A 17,858-nucleotide genomic window follows, 5' to 3' on the forward strand; every position below is an offset into this window, starting at 1 on the left:
ATGGTAGACAGTAGCATGATATGTGTTGGCATGGTAGACACAGTAGGCTGATATGTGTTGGCATGGTAGACAGTAGCATGTGTGTGGCAATAAATGGCCACGTCTACCTGGGCCACAATGTGTGGACACTAGTTAGGGTTATTTGTTGTGTGAACACAACACATGTATTGTGTGGTTATGTTATTATGCATTGTGTGAGAGTGGATATGGCTTCCCTCTATGGTTAGGGTTACATCAATCGGTTAGGGTTTTCTCTTGTGTGTGTGTGCTCTCTCTCACTATTTGTCTTTTATCACCACTCCATGGTCTATTAACAGAACCGCTGCCGCTGAGGACTCTCCTGGTCCACTTAATGACTGTGATTGCTGACTTGCATTCTATGCAGCCACATTTTCACTTACATCAGTCCCAATGGCATCTTCTTCAAAACACCATACCAGCTACTCATCTCATCAAATACAACATCCCTGCTTACCCGCAATTCACGTTAGCACGATTATAACATCTATATCCCTTTTGCTCAAGGGAATACTCAATAAACACACATTTTTCTACCTTTGGATCCAGTGAGACAAATCAAGTTTCTTGCCAGTAAACTTCTCCTATTGCGTTACATCATGTATGGCTGTAGTAGGAGTCCTGTTCATGATATAAACTGTTGTAGACATAGCCTCAACCCAATAGCTATGCGGCATATTCTTCTCTACCACCATCAATGCTCGTGTAATCTCAACAATGTGCCTATTTTTTTGCTCAGCAATTTCATTTTGTTGTAGAGTGTATCTACATGTAAATTATCTCTGAATGTAACATACCCATCTTCACTAATAAAGAAATGTCCATGTAATAGATAAATTTATGAGTTTTTATGGTATAAAAATCAATGATTTTATTAAATGAGTCATTTTTACTTAGAATCTTCAAATTTTGAGCCCAAATTTGGAATTTACGTTCGATTTTACCCTACTATAGGATTTTAGAGCATCCAAAACGGACACCGGATCAAGCTTATACGCAAATTTCAGTCATTTTTAGTTAAAAAGTGACAACCTTTAAACCTTAATAAATGCACGACCGGGCGTCCGAAGAACATCCTGGACCAAAAAAAAATTACCCTCCAGGGGCGGCGGGTCCGACACGCAAATCGAGGTCGACGTCCCAAATTTGGAAACCTCGTCCTAAAATTTAGACGTACACACTTACCAGGGTGCCCGTACAATGGCCGCACAAGAACCAAAGGATGGCCGCCCACTATGTGGTACACACGTACCGCTACGTGGACACCCATGCTACCCTACTACCCCTGACCAGATAAGGTACATGCGTACCACTCCTTTCCTTGTTAACCGACACCGTACCTTTTCCCCTGAGCCATGCAGGCCACTGATCTATAGCCTTTGCTGGTACACCGTCCTTTCGTCCTTGCTTTGCGCAGTGCCCATACCCATACCCCACAATTATATAAACCCTCGGGGTGCTCCATGTGCAACACGCATTTCTGCGTAGCTTATGCTCTGTTGTGCTGCCATCCGTACCGCCGTCTGTCCCAGTGCAGTGTACTTGTTGTAGTACAGCCACCCCTCTCCACACCCCCTCATTTGCCACTTTTCAGATAGGGCAATCTTCCTCTATCCCCCTCTTGCTCGAAGGCAGTGTCCTTAACTCTTCCCCCCTCCCCCGTGTGAAGAGACTTACAACAGCCCTTCTCCCCTTCAACCGCGACAGCGAACCCTATAAGACAACGTCCAAGATGGCCCCTTCCCGAAAATGTCAAAATATTACCTCGAGAGGAACAACGAGATCCCTTTACAAGCTCCTCAAGGAAATGGTGGCCGAGTTAGCTTGTTCATCTTTTAAAAAAGACTTTTTTAAAATATTAGTGTTAATAAATGTGTGTCTTTTCCTTTTAAAATAATGACATAAAATTGTATGAAGTTACGAATTAAGTGATGATGAATATTCAATGAATTGCATTGAAATTGTTATCTTAAAGAGTGCAAGGTTTTCCTAGCTTCGATGCTAACTCTGTTCCGTGCTTATGTAGCTGAGCGACGTCGTTTAGCAAAGCCCGAGAATGGCCCAAGGTATCCCTCATACCATTGGGAGAATAAGATTCGCCGATTGAGGCGAGAGATTATGATGCTGTCTAGTTCTGAGGACCCAGGCTAGTGCGATGAATAAGCCCACCCTAGTATAAAGACATCCCTCTGAGGGGTGGGAGGATCGAGCGATGGAGCCTTAGAGGGTGACAGACCGGCTTGAGTCCTTGCCACAGCGACGACCGACGATGAGGTGTATGGTCCCATAGGGTTTTGCCTAGCATGTAGTAGAGGCTAGAAGGCCGAATTCTAGATCATCGGCAGTATAAAGAAAAAGAATAAGAGAGCCGATTTGGCTTGTATGGAATTGATTCATGTATAAACTTTTTATATATATCTTGTTTTTGGCATTATTGTATTGTGGAAAAAGACTATTTTAACAAACCTTGTGAAAAGGGCCTTAACTAAGGAACATATTTATTTATGTCAAACAGTGTGGTAGGATTAATTAGAAAACAAATTGACGCATGAGTAGGGTAGAAAGTGGGAGGATGGAATGCCCCGATGGCACCATCCTATGGACGGGTGGACCCGATTAGTCGAGTAGCTTTCCAACAGATTAAGTGAAAGCCCTACGCTAGATAAATAGTTTCTTGGGTCTAGAAGACTAGGCCAGTAGCTGTGCCTTGCATGGATGAGGGAAAAAGCATTGCCTCTAGAAATCAAGTCTAGTAGTTGCCCGATTTTTGATCAATTATCCTATGGGTGATTTGATTTTTAGAAGATCATGCTCCCCCAATGGAATAGGACTAGGTCTTACCTATGAATCGTATCCTTGAATCTCTACATGGTCAAGGTGTCGATAAATAGGAGATTTTCTCCAAGTTAAGACTTAGTGGACTATCTTAAGTGTTTCTCCTATTTTAGAAGGGGAAAACCTTATAATTGGTATCAGAGCCGATCTTAGCTCTATAAATTGCCATTTAAGGACTGTTTTGCAATGAATGTTTTACCTAACATAATGCTAATTAATAAAAACATCCTACTTTTTAAAAAAACAAGTTGAATTGATGTTTGAATGATTGTAGGAAGAGGAAGATGCCTACTCGAAGTTTCGAGTTTTCCAATGCATCTTCGAGACTGCTAGTCACTCCTCAAATTTCGAGTTCTGTGACACCATGGTGCAGATATACTAGAGAAGATGTCCCTCCCTCGTTTCTCTCGAATTGAAAGAGGATGGGGTAGAGATTTTTGGAGTCGTGGCCCAAGATATTTCTTCATCCGAGCACATCGAATCGGGAACCTTACCACCGACCTAAAGCGGATTTGTGGATTGAAAAGTTGAAGATGATCCGTTTATTTTGGTTCGTCGGTACTCCCAGGGCCGACACCTCTGTGACTATAGATGGGATTCGCACACCTCAGGATCATTGGGTGTATGACCAAGTGATGCAGGTCTTACCTTACTGACAGAGTAGCTATGTTGGGACCTACCCCAATCCAGAGTCTACCACACTTACCATCAGTCTTTAGAGTCTTAGAAACTATAGCGGAACCCCCATATTTCACCTATGTGGACCGCTCTACCCTTATGTCTGTTACCATATTATAGTAGTGATGTGTGTGAACACACTTAGGACCGCCGGGGCACTTTTTCCCTCACTAGGAGGTTTTTTCCCCCGTGCATTGTATATACGCCCATTATCTTCTAGGGCTTGTTATCTTTCATTTTTGGCACTCATAATACACTACTGTGTTGTGCTCAAGCTTCCTCATCTTCTTGAAGTTGTGTGTGCATTCCTGCAACCCTAATTCCAACAATTGGTATCAGAGCAGGCTTCCTCCTCCCGGGCACCATCACCGGCACCTGTCGCTTCATCTCCTCCGATTGCAACGAGGTTTCACGAGCGTCTGCAGGTTAGTATATGCCGTGGGAGAGCCCGTAGGGCTCGGTCGTTTCAGAATTTTGATCTGAAGTCATTTCGCCCTCCGTTTTTGCATTCCAAGTACTGCGCAGGCAAAATCGTCCTACTGTGCAGATTTTCTGTCAAGATTAAAATCTGCAGGACAGGTGCCCATTCGTCTGTTTTGGGCTGTGCTATATAGCACAGGTCGATTTTATACAGGTTTACCTCTTGCAGACAGCATTTACATCTAGTAGTACAGTCATTGGCCATGGCTGACAACAATGATGTATTCCGCATGTTGGCTGCTGAGGATAAGTTGGATGGCACCAACTATCCATTGTGGGCATATATGATGCGACATGTATTGGTAGCAAAGGGGTTATGGAATATTGTGCAGGGTATTGATGCACGTCCTATTGTGGCTGGGAATGCTGCAAACACATCAGAAACAGGTACTGTTGATGATGGTGCAGGCACAAGTGCTGTAGCAGCTGTTCGGGAACCACCACTTTCAGCAGAGCAGATTCGTTGGGATGGTAGAGATGCGCAGGCTCATGCCTTGATTGCGCTGTCTGTCAAACGTACCATTATCCCACATATTCGCTCCTGCAGGACTTCTAAGGATGCTTGGGATGTACTTGCCACATTGTATCAGGCAAGAAATGAGGCTCGTGTTGCTTATCTCCGAAAACAGTTGGAGAATGAGCATATGAACGAAGGTGATTCTATGGATAGCTTTTTGACAAAGATCAAGGATTTCAAAGAGCAGCTCATTTCTGCAGATGAAATCCTGTCAGACAGTTCACTTGTGCAGACTGTTTTGAATGGTCTACCAGATTCTTATCAGGGTTTTGCTTCCACTCTTCGCTTGATGATGAAAGGCAATCCCAATGCCTTATCATTTGAGGAGTTAGTTTCTGTTTTGCTGCAAGAAGACCAGTCAAGGCAAAACAGGAATAGTATGCGTGTCGCAGATCAAGCTTTCGGTGCTAGTCAGAGAAGCGGGAAAGGTAAAGCTGGCTTTTCTTCTAGTAAGCAGAAATCTGCAAATGCTGCGCAACCAAAGAAGGAAGACAAAGATGAGAAGAAGGGTGACAAACAGAAGACATTTTGCAAGTACTGTAAGGGAAATGATCATGTCATCAAAGCGTGTCCTAAGCTGGCTGCGAAAGAGGCTAAGAAGAAAGAGGCTGGTATGGCTGTTGCAGATGCCTCTCCTTCTAACAATGAATCTGCTAATGTTGTGCTAGATACAGAATGGGCATTCAATGCGCAGTGCAGTTATGACCCATCTTTGCATGACACATGCATGTCTGCAGTAGATTCAGATGTATGGTACTTTGACAGTGGTGCCACTAAGCATATCACCTCGCAGCGCAGTTTATTCACTTTCCTTGAGTCTGCTCCCACAGGGAATACTGTCACTTGTGCCAATAACTCCTCTTATCCCGTTAAAGGAGTTGGACAGATTGTGCTGAATGTTGCAAATGGCAACACCTTTACACTTTTTGATGCATTGTATGTGCCAGGGATCAAAAAGAATCTGCTGTCAGTCTCCGCATTTGCCAAAACAGGTTTGGTTGTAAAATTTATGGATGACAGATGTACTGTTCATGATCTCTCTTGTGGTGACATCATTGTAGCATCTGGTTCACTATGTCGAGGGCTGTATAAGCTCAATATGGATGGCAAATGTGTAGAGGATTCAGCATGTGCTATTATGGATACGCAGGCTATTTCAAATGCAAAACTGTGGCATGCACGTTTTGGTCATCTGAATTTTGCAAGTTTGCTGCGCCTGCAGAAATCTGAAATGGTGTCTTCTTTGCCTAAGCTTGAGGCACCTGTCAAGCATGTTTGTGAGGGCTGCATATTGGGTAAAATGCAGCGTGCTTCCTTTCCCAAAGATGGATCAGTGAGAGCTGAACGCAGATTGCAGCTTGTTCACAGTGATGTTTGTGGTCCCATGCAAACTCCATCATTTGGAAACTACCTTTACTTCGTGACTTTCATTGATGATTTTACCAGGCATGCATGGGTATATCCTTTGAAGGCAAAGTCCGAAGTGTTTTTGTGCTTCAAACAGTTTTTGGTTATGGCTGAAAATGTGTCAGAAAGTAAGATGGGCACCCTCCGTTCAGATCGAGGGGGGGAGTATATGTCTTCAGAATTTAATGCATTTCTGGCTGAGCGTGGGATAAAACACCAATGTACAGTGCCGTATACACCACAGCAAAATGGTGTGGCTGAGAGAAAAAACAGGTCTCTCATGGAAATGGCAAGATGTATGGTTAAGAGTCAAAGTCTACCACATGGTTTTTGGCTTGAGGCTGTCATGTGTGCCACTTATGTACTAAACAGGTGTCCCACCAAAGCATTACAGGTTGTCACTCCATATGAGGCTTGGCATGGCCACAAGCCATCTGTTGGCCATTTACGTGTTTTTGGTTGCCTGGCATATGCATTAGTGCCTGTGCAACATCGCAGAAAATTGGATGACAAAGCTGTCAAATGTATTTTTGTTGGATATAGTGCTGAGAGCAAAGGCTATCGTTTGTATCATCCACAGACAAAGCGCATTTTGGTTAGCCGTGATGTTGTATTTGTGGAAGATGCAGTTCAGCCCTTGGTTTCATGTACTAAGGAGACAGATATCAGCTCACGTGATGTCTATGATACATTGTTGCCTCTTTTCAGTGGTGCACAGTCAAGTGCAATACCTCATGAGGCAGTTTTTCAGCCTATGCAGGTTTTAAATGATGGCACAGATCAGCCTATATCTGATGCAGATGTGCATGATGCACTTGAGGATGAGAGACAAGAGATTGAGGGCTCTAGGAATATGCCTAGATGGCTGGTGCAGACTTTGCGTGACAGCAAGTTGGATGCCCCTTTGTCTAGTCGCACTCGTTCTGGCTCTCATGGTGCCTCTTATGCGTCAGATTGTTATGCATTGGCTGTTTCTAGTATGTGCGATGAAAGTGAGCCTGTTTCATTTGATGAGGCACAAAGTTCAGAAAATTGGATGGCTGCTATGCAAGCAGAATACGATGCTATTATGAAGAATGGTACATGGTCTTTATGTGACTTGCCCCCTGGCAAGAAGGCCATTGGCACTAAGTGGGTATACAAATTGAAGCGTAAGCCTGATGGCACAGTGGATCGCCATAAGGCTAGGCTTGTTGCAAAAGGTTATGCTCAAGAGAAGGGCATTGATTTTGATGAGACTTTTGCTCCCACATGTCGTATGACCACTGTTCGTAGCATCTGTGCATTAGCAGCTCATAATGGTTGGAATGTACATCAGCTGGACATAAAGACTGCGTTCTTAAATGGAGATTTGCATGAGGAGGTGTATGTATCGCAGCCTCGTGGTTTTGTTCAAAGAGGGCAGGAAAACAAAGTGTGCAGGTTAAAAAAGGCTTTATATGGTTTAAAGCAAGCTCCACGAGCTTGGTATGAAAAAATACATGCATATTTGACTGCACATGGGTTTCAGAATAGTCCAACAGAAAGCACTTTGTATGTTAAACGTGTGGATGGTGTACATCTAATCATTGCTCTCTATGTCGATGACATGCTGCTCACAGGACCAAATAAGAGTCATATTGCTGATTTTAAGGCTGATTTGAATGCCTCTTTTGAGATGTCAGATTTGGGGCATTTGCATCATTATTTGGGGATACAATTTAAGCAGTGTGATGGAGGTATTGCTTTGTGTCAGACAAAGTATATTGAAACATTGTTGCGGAGATTTGGCCTTGAAGACTGCAAGCCTATTGCTACTCCAATGGAGACAGGTTTGAAGTTGAGTCTTCATGATGCTGGAGATCACTTTGATGTCACACTCTATCAGACAGCTGTTGGTTGCCTCATTTATGTATGCATTACGAGGCCAGACATTCAGTTTGCAGTCTCACAGGTGAGCAGATTTATGCATAGCCCAGGCATTAAGCATTGGCAGGCAGTGAAGCGTATCTTTCGCTATTTGAGTGGTACTCGGCATCTTGGGTTGTTTTATCCCAAGGGGGGATCATTGCCGCCAGATTTACATGTTTTTTCAGATTCTGACTGGGCTGGTTGTTATGACACACGCGTGTCCACGAGTGGTTTTTGCTTCATGCTTGGAAGCTCATGCATATCATGGTTGAGCAAGAAGCAGCCTACTGTGGCCACTTCTAGTTGTGAAGCTGAGTACAGGGCAGCTTTCACAGCTACGGTTGAGTGTGTGTGGCTCAGACGCCTTATGGCTGATTTGGGTGTTGGGCAGCCATCTGCCACCACCATCTTCACTGACAGTCAGAGCGCATTGGCAGTTGCGCGGAACCCAGTGTTCCATGCTCGTACGAAGCACATTGAGGTGCACTACCATTATGTCAGGGAGAGACTCTCTGCAGGAGAGATCAGTTTGGCTTATGTGCCAACACAGGATAACCTTGCAGACCTTTTCACAAAGGCTCTGCCTCGTGAGAAGTTCGAAGCTTTTCGCAAAGCTTTGGGCTTACTCCCTTTTGTGGATTCGTCCACATAGCTAGACACTTCCCTATACATGAGTGCTAGCTCTTGTTCACCGCATCACTCCAGGGGGGATTTGTTACCATATTATAGTAGTGATGTGTGTGAACACACTTAGGACCGCCGGGGCACTTTTTCCCTCACTAGGAGGTTTTTTCCCCCGTGCATTGTATATACGCCCATTATCTTCTAGGGCTTGTTATCTTTCATTTTTGGCACTCATAATACACTACTGTGTTGTGCTCAAGCTTCCTCATCTTCTTGAAGTTGTGTGTGCATTCCTGCAACCCTAATTCCAACAATGTCATAGTCAAGCTTAGGAATTTCCCTTGATGGCAAATAAGACTAATTATATTAGTCTCATATCTTTGTAATAGAACTCGTCCTTGTAAATATTTGGAAATAAAATGATTTCAATGTTTTACTCTCCAAAATAAGCATTGTGCAAGTATGAATCTTGTAGTCTTAAAATTGTTTTTATAATGATGGCCAGGATGATCACCCTCCACTTCCCAATGCGCTTTACACTGATATCTAGGAGGAGAAGCTCCTGCTCAAGCAAATGCAACCTCCCTCCTTTAAAGGAGAAGGTTCAAAGATTGAGAAGGATGTTGAAGTCTGGATTGAAGCGATGGACGATTATTTCTCTGCCGCCGTCGGTATACCGGAGTAGCAAATCAGTCTATGCTTGCACAGTTTTGCCTCATCAAAGATGCTAAACTCTGGTGGAAACAATGGTGCCGTGAGTGACAAGGGAGTCACCGAGCATTCTCAAACGTGGGAAGATATCAAGCAGGCCATGAAGGAAAGATGTATTCCCCCATCCCATGAATCCATAAAGATGAATGAGTTTTTTTGTCTTAGGCAGTGCCCCAGCTATGACTACTTCCGAGCAAGTGGCTCGTTTCTGCTAAGGGTTAAATGAACCCTTAGATTCCCGCCTTGAAGCAATGAGGCCAAGCTCATTACAAGCAAAGTTTTTTTGTCTTAGGCAGTGCCCGAGCTATGACTACTTCCGAGCAAGTGGCTCGTTTCTGCTAAGGGTTAAATGAACCCTTAGATTCCCGCCTTGAAGCAATGAGGCCAAGCTCATTACGAGCAAAGCTCCTTGTGAAAGAATTGAGGACTGACAAACCTAAGCCTCAAAAGAGATCTTACCCTGAGGCAAATCCTAAAGATCAACCCTACAAGAAACCCCAACAGAATTTTCCCTACTACAAAAACAGAGGGCGACAAAGCAACTCTTTTGTCCCCCGCTCGTATGCTGCTTCTTCCTGAGAGAAGGCTTTCTGTGTTTTGAGTGCAATGAGCCGGGATACTTTAGGGCCAACTGTCCCAAGATGGAGGTTAGAGGCTATAAAAGAGAATCTATAAATGTGAAAGAACCTGTGAAAAGGTGAGAAGAATCTACTGGGAGAGAATAAATTGTAGCATGAGAAGATTTAGGAAGTGTGGAGATATTCTGGGAGAGGTGGAGAGAATCAAGCAAAAGAGGTGGAGTGAATCAAGGAGAAATCAGTGGGATTAGATGCTTGGATGTAAACTCTATAAATTGAAGCATTGGCCTAATGAGAATTTGCTGGTTTTTCATTATCCATGCCTACATTAAGCTATTTGTTAATTACTCACTAATCATATCTTAATTATTAGCTAATTACTTTATTATCGCGTTTTTTCTGAGAAAGTTACAGATCTTGTCTACTCCAAATCAAATTGATCTAATTCCTCTTAGCCCTGGGGGTTTTCAAGCATGCTCTACAAGCTGGTGAAGTCAAAAATTGATTTGATCAAGTCTACAGTGAGATCCAAGCTCTTCATCAAATCTGCAGGTGACTTTGGTAAAACAGAGATTAAGCATTCAATGTTTGGTCAAATCTTTGTGTTTCTTGACTTAATCCTCTACTAGACTAATTTCTATTGATGGCCTTGAAAGCATTTGAGCTCATTTGAACTCTAAGGCCTCAGATCTGGGCTTCCCGCATACTCTGTTTTCTGCACACAAAATAGAGGATTAATTTGCTAATCATTGAGATTAATCAGTGCTAATCACTATATTTTGGTACAATTGAGGGTTCAAATTAACCATTAGGTATCTGATACAAATCCCTATAACTTCATATTGTAAATCAAAGATGGTTTGATACTCCAACCATTCCGTATAAATTGGTTACTCTTGATTTAATGTAATGTCTGGTAAAATTATACTAATAAATTTGTGGTAATCATCATTTTGCATTTAATCCTTGGTTAATGCCTGCAAATCACACTCAAATTCAAGATTATTCACAGCCAGAGTTGCATTTGAAATGTGCATAAGAATGAATGCTATATGCATTATGTATTGGGCACATTACATCAGTGTAAAAATGGGATCAGACACTGCCCTTGTCTAGAATAAGGCAAGAGGTAAGACCTCCCGTATAGATTTGGGTTTGCATTGCATAATGATACAAGATAAATATCAAAAGCCCAAAAGAACTATCAACAAAACATTTAAACATGTTGCTCACTATGGAGAAGACCTGACGGACAAGCTCATGGCTCCAGCAATGGAAGAAGAAGAACATCTCTTTCCAAGAGGAAGATCCACACCAAGAAGATCTAGAGGAAGCATTGAAGGAAGACATGGACACGAGAAGAGAAGCTGCCACAAGAAGATTGAAAGAAGAGGAAGACATGGACGCGTGGAGAGAAGCTGCCAAGAAGACTGATGAGAGTGATAAGAGAAGATGTGAGGCTCCAAAGAGTGAGGAGCCATGTGAAAATCTCTGAGAGAGAGAGAGAGAGAGAGAGAGAGAGACCCCACAACCCAATGTAACCTGTCCCAACAAAGTAAAACCACCTTTGAGCCACCGATGATGTAGGCCACATGGTAGATGTATGTGTGAGCACTTTAGTCAAGGTCGCGGGCACTTGTAGTAGCCTTGGGGACACATAGAGAGAGAGAGAGTGTGTGTCAACAAGGACTATGAGTTTAAGGACTTGAGGCACTAGTCGCGGACTATCAAGTAAGAGAGAAACTTGGTACAGGGTCCAGGTGTGCTAAGTTCACTTGAGAGGAGGTGTGCTAGACATTGGTCGCGCGGACTATCAAGTAAGAGGGAAACTTGGTATAGGGTCCAGATGTGCTAGGAGAGGGGAGGTGTTGAAATATACAAGTGAATAAAGTGTATGGGTGCGGGAACAAGCCCTTGGTTAGGCTGTAAAAGAGAATTTGTAAATGTGAAAGAACCTGTGAAAAGGTGAGAAGAATCTACTGGGAGAGAATAAAGGGTAGCATGAGAAGATTTAGGAAGTGTGGAGATATTCTGGGAGAGGTAGAGAGAATCAAGCAAAAGAGGTGGAGTGAATCAAGGAGAAATCAGTGGGATTATATGCTTGGATGTAAACTCTATAAATTGAGGCATTGGCCTAATAAGAATTTGCTGGTTTTTGATTATCCATGCCTACATTAAGCTATTAAGAAGACATGGTAATATCCATCGGCATCTTTTTATCCTACCATATGCAAGAAAACAAGATCACAAGCTTTTGGTATCTTGTTCTTCCATTTTGCATGGTAGGATAAAAACTCCTCATTTTATCCTACCATGCACAAAAACAAGATCACCAAGCTTTTGGTATCTTGTTCTTTCATTGTCTTTCGATGCTTTTCAATGCAAAAGAATCCAAGTGAAAACTATTAGTATATTCTCTTAGTTGACTTGGAAGAATCTTGAGCATTTTTGAAGTCAGTGACACTTTGTATTAATAAAACTATAAGCGTAATCCTAGTGTATTAAAATCTTTTTTAGTCTCGTTGACGTAGTAATAAGCATTATACGGGTTGCAGAAGCGCGACCAAGCATGGCGTTGCTGCAACCAGCAGGCGGAGGCGCAATTGTGGCAGCGCTGGTGGTGCTGTGTTTAGCATACAGCCGTAATTGTGTGAGAAGGCGGCGGAGGCTACAGCTTCCACCAGGGCCCTTGGCTTTGCCGGTGGTGGGGAATCTGCTGCATCTGATCGGCCACCTCCGTCACAGAACTCTTGCAAAGCTTAGCGAGAGGTATGGCCCCATCTTCTACCTTCGCCTGGGATCCACCCATGCCGTCGTGGTTTCAAACGCGTCTCTGGCCAAAGAGTGCCTAACCTCCAACGACAAGATCTTCGCCAGCCGCCCACATTCCGAAGCCTCCCGCCGCATGGAGTTCGGCCAGAACGGCGGCATTGCGATGGCCCCCTACGGTCCCGAGTGGAGACACGCCCGAAAGCTCTGCAGCCTCCAGCTCTTCACCGCCCGAAGAGTCCATGAATTTCAGCCCCTCCGCCAGCAAGAGATTAGCCTGCTAATCCAGAAGGTTAAACGCCATCAAGCAAGCCATCCTGGTGCCCCCATCGACCTCACCCACGCCATAGCCACCCTCACGGAGACCATCACCTGCCGCATGATTCTGGGCAAAACCCTCTCCGAGGTCACCGACATAGCCCTGGGCATCAACATGAAGGAGATGGTAAAGAAATTGCCCGAGCTCTGCGAGGTCCCCATGATAGGTGACTTCATACCTTACCTGGGTTTCCTAGATCGCCAACTCAAGCGATCGCTCGACAAGCTGCGTGGCGACTTCGACATCCTGCTCGAGAGGCGACGGAGATCCGAAGACGGCGCAGCAGCCGCAGTCATCCTAGACGTGCTCCTCGATAACCTCGACAAGGGAAAGGCCAAAACGGTCATGATGGTGAGCTACTAATGCTGCACAACTGTTAATATAATATATTAGCAAAATTTAGGTAGTTGTGTTGGGATAAAAAACTAGTCTTAATTTAGTGAGTTGTGTTGGGATAAAAAACTAGTCTTTTCCCATGTCATCATGTCTCTCCATATAATTGTTTGACGTCTAAATAAGCAAAAGGCATGCCTTATTGTAGAGAACGTTTCTCTTGTTTATGAAAATAATCCCCTAAGAGTCGTCTTATTCCATCCCTCCCTTTTCCTTGCTTTTGCCTTCTCCCCCTCCCCTCTTCCCCTTCCCCTTCCTTAACACCATCATAAAAACAACAATTGTACTTCCGATGCCAGATCTTCAACCTTCATTTAAAAATAAAAAATAAAATTTTATTCTAAGGATTTAATTTCGTCAAGATTCCATAATAATACACCCTCATTAAAAATCCTTGTGTTCGTTTTAGAATCTGAGAATATTATTCAAAAGGATGGAGACAAGCACACGCTAGTTTCTACTAATGTTTGAAAATCATATATATTGAAAGGTTGCCTTTGCTTTCTCTTAGCTCCAAATGCTTTAGTGGCAGAATGTTGTTGCATTTTGTGTGCGTGTGTGTGTTGTACTGTTGTAGGAGCTGATTGTGGGTGCAATCGACACGACTGCCACCACGATAGATTGGGCGATGGCGGAGCTACTGGGAAGCCCTCATGCAATGCACAAGCTTCAAGAGGAGCTAGATAAGGTGGTCCAACAACCACAAGAGAGGAGGATGGTAGAAGAAGCTGATTTGGCCAACTTGGTGTACATGAAAGCGGTGGTGAAAGAGACACTACGCCTGCATCCAGTCTTGCCACTTCTAGTGCCGCACATGTCCATGGAGGCATGCGAGATGGGCGGCTACACACTACCCAAAGGAACCATGCTGTTTGTGAATGCATGGGCCATTGGGCGTGATCCCAAGATGTGGGAGCACCCACAGAAGTTCATGCCAGAGAGGTTCTTAACAGAGAAGGGCATCCATATGGATGTGCATGGCCAGGACTTCGAGCTGTTACCCTTTGGCTCTGGCAGGCGAAGCTGCCCTGGATTGCCTCTCGCTCTCCCGCTTGTTGAATCCACACTGTCCAATCTTGTTTATGCCTTTGACTGGAAGTCTCCTCCTGGCCTCAAGGTGGACTTGTCTGAGAGATTTGGGACAGTGGTCAGCCGTGCCAAGCCTTTGCTTGCCATTCCCTACTCACGGTAACGTGCTTCTTCCATGGCTCTTCCTTACAAGATGCAAATGTTGTTTTTATTTCTTTTGCCATATAAAGGCGTGTAAAATTTTCATAGCATGGTTGATCCTTACTTGAAGACATCTGGATAGCATGGTTAATATATACAGTTTAAGGAAAAACACATGTACCTAGCAAAATTTGTAAATTCTAAAAATAGCTTAAAATGTTACAATTAAGACCTACTTTGAGGAGGATAATGTAAAATCTTATGTCTTCAATTGATGAAATGTATGCCATTCCTTACTTGAAGACATCTGGATAGCATGGTTAATATATATAGTTTAAGGAAAAACACATGTACCTAGCAAAATTTGTAAATTCTAAAAATAGCTTAAAATGTTACAATTAAGACCTACTTTGAGGAGGATAATGTAAAATCTTATGTCTTCAATTGATGAAATGTATGCCATTGATTTATATATGCATACAAAAAAAAACTATTATTGTATTTACAAGTAGCTTTCCTTTTAAAAAGTGTACATATTTAAGTTGTTTTAAAAAGCGTACATGATTAAGAGGTTTTCAAAAAAGAGATATATATATAAGATGTTTTCTCAAAATGTATTTATTTAAGATGTTTTTAAAGTAAAGCTAAAAATAATTTAAAAAAATTAGCCAAACAGCTTCCTAAATAGAAACCATGGTCCAAAAGTATGTACTTGATTATATTTCAACTAATGTCCTGTGTTGAGAGTACTTCAGTAGAAGAGATTTCATTAAAATCTTATAGTTAAAACAATATAAATTATTTATAAAAGTTTTATAAAAGCCCCTATAAGACCAATGTTAAAGTCATCACATGATATCCTTTGTGACGTTGTTCACCTTTTACAACAGTTTTGGAGAGAGAGAGAGAGAGAGAGAGAGAGAGAGAGAGAGAGAGAGAGAGAGAGAGAGAGAGAGAGAGAGAGAGAACATAATAAGAGAAGTTGGATCTTCATAATACAAAGCACTGAATTGTAGAAAGAAGTGAAAAGCAAACAATATTATTGCTTGTAAACTTTAAACAAACTGATGGCTATCTGCCTATCATTATACTTGAGATAAGGAGCATTGATGATGATCCAGATAGAATCTAGATATAGAGGATGTCTTGCCCTTACAAAGGTACTTGAATATAATGAACTTGATGATAAACAAAGGTTGTTGCCAAAATAGTCTATATATAGTGCCTAGGGTCAATATAGTTATAGGTTGTCCATGTTGGCTAACCCACGACTTGGTCCAAAATGATTAACCAATCATATCATTCGATTGGGACCATGTTAGTCTATAACAAGATCTCATTGGGATTTTGCATAGCTCCCATGGTCATCTAAGATCACCTTGAACCTTAAATGGGCAGCTGGCAATTCATGAACAATGTATCCTCGACCACCACTCACAAATGTGGTCACATAACTTGAATAAGTTTGCATCTTACTTGGCAGTGCCGAGTCTACATAACTATTTGGTTACATTTTCACCATAACCTAAGAACAATGCGTCCTCACACAAATGTGGTCACATAGCTTGCCTAAGCCTGCATCCTATTTGGTAGTGTCAACTCTACATAAGCTGTCTTCTAACTCTTTGGCCACATTTGGCAAGAGAGTGCAATGTCTACACTGGCTTTTCCGAACTCTTAGTGTAAGCTTAGGGAGAGGATCATTGATGAACAATTATTACCGTGGTTCCACAAGGGAGTATGTGACCCTAGAATGCACGACTATCTGCTCTTGTCAAAACTTGCCACATTGGATGCATGCTACAAATTGGTTATAGAATTTTTGGATAACATGTTAGAATTACCCTAGCTTGAGGAAAACAAGCCTCCATTTTCTTTAGATTCATCGTCTCGAGTGTCAAGTAGTCACATGACTTAGACACTCAAGATATGTAGGTAAAAAATATGACTCGATAAACTAACATCGACAAATCTTGAAAAGGTCATATGACTGTCAATGAACTAACATCACTAATTCTTGAAAAGTTCAAGATAAAAGAGTTAAGGGAACCTCCCAGTGATGTACACCTTTATCTAAGGAGGGAGTTAGTCTGGTGCTCAATATGTAGAGAGAAGCATACAAGCAATGAATACCTAAATTTGTGACCCAGACCATTGCTCTATTGTGCACATGCCTTGGAAACCATGAGACATATATGTGAGTGCAAATATGGTGGTGCTTAGGTGCTAGCACAAGTATCTATTGCTAAACCAACCTTAGCTCTACCAGCACCACCAACACTCCCCAAAATTGTAATACTCGAACAACACCTTTGCAAAGACAAGGATACACACTCAAAATTTATAGGATACCTTACACGCACTTACCACTACCTATCACAGCGCCACCACAACCACCTCCACCAAAGATTACCCTGACCAATCAAGTTTTGATTGCAGAACCACAGGAAGAAAGTGACTATCCGTGTGAGTTTGAACTTAATCATGACTATTATGTGAGGAGCTACGCAGGATATTGTGCCCAATTTTTATGTTATGCAAGGAGCAATGCCAATGCCCATGTTTCAAACCTCTATTCAATGGAAGGGGAGAGACATGAATGCAACAACTCAGAGGCCGCAAATACAATGATTTCATTGTTAAGGATCTCATATGATAGTACATTCCCTCTCTTTCTTACAATTTGATATAAGCATTAGTGAGGATCTAACTGGGGGGATCTTGCCTTGATCCAACAAAATTATGATAGGGATGCTAACCCTACCATAAAAATGGCCATTTTTTATAATGATATATATCTTAAATACTATATATGGCCATGTATATCAATGTCCTACACTCTATAGTACTCAGCTTTAGGTCATGGCATAGAGTATTGATGAACTCCATAATTTTGGATGACAGGGAAGAATTACTAGATCTCTTTATTCCTCCAAACCTTTCCTCCACCCCTGCTAGTTTTGAGACTCTCACTAACTCCTTTTCTTGGTTCTAAACCTAGGGGTGGATGATACCTACAAGTACCTAAGCCTTCATGAGATTACCCTATACCACCCTTATGGTATCTTAAAGCTTTATGGTACCCTATACCACCCTTATGGTATCTTAAAGCTTTATCATAAAACCTACAAGCTTTATCATAAAACCTACAAGCATCTATAATAAATTTTGATATATGTGGTATATGATTTCTCACTCAAAATATTGACTATCTTGTTATTACAATGCATGAAGAGTAATTAGAAATTAATACCTTCATAAATACCACTAAACCTTGTCGACTCCCAACTCTTGATGAGATAAGGAGGGAGAAAATTCTTATTCTTATAAATATCCACTTAATAGATCTCTCTCTGTTAAAGCTTCTCCCATCTCATGAGCTAGCACATGAACCCACTATGAGGAACCTACTAACTTAAAGGATTTTCTCTACATCATGATTTTTCCATTGACACTCTTGCTCCCAAGG

General features: G+C 42.3%; 1 pseudogene across 1 annotated transcript; it reads left to right on the forward strand.

Moving 5' to 3' along the window:
• Positions 1-12,307: 12,307 nt before the first annotated feature.
• LOC147637810 (cytochrome P450 71AU50 pseudogene) lies at positions 12,308-14,565 on the forward strand (annotated as a pseudogene). The gene is made up of 2 exons (XR_015266012.1): positions 12,308-13,177; positions 13,797-14,565. The product of XR_015266012.1 is annotated as a cytochrome P450 71AU50 pseudogene (transcript).
• Positions 14,566-17,858: the final 3,293 nt, after the last annotated feature.

Source organism: Cibotium barometz, chromosome 6, assembly GCF_041138505.1.
Source record: "Cibotium barometz isolate CiBa-2024 chromosome 6, ASM4113850v1, whole genome shotgun sequence".
In the NCBI taxonomy this organism is placed as follows: Eukaryota; Viridiplantae; Streptophyta; class Polypodiopsida; order Cyatheales; family Cibotiaceae; genus Cibotium; species Cibotium barometz.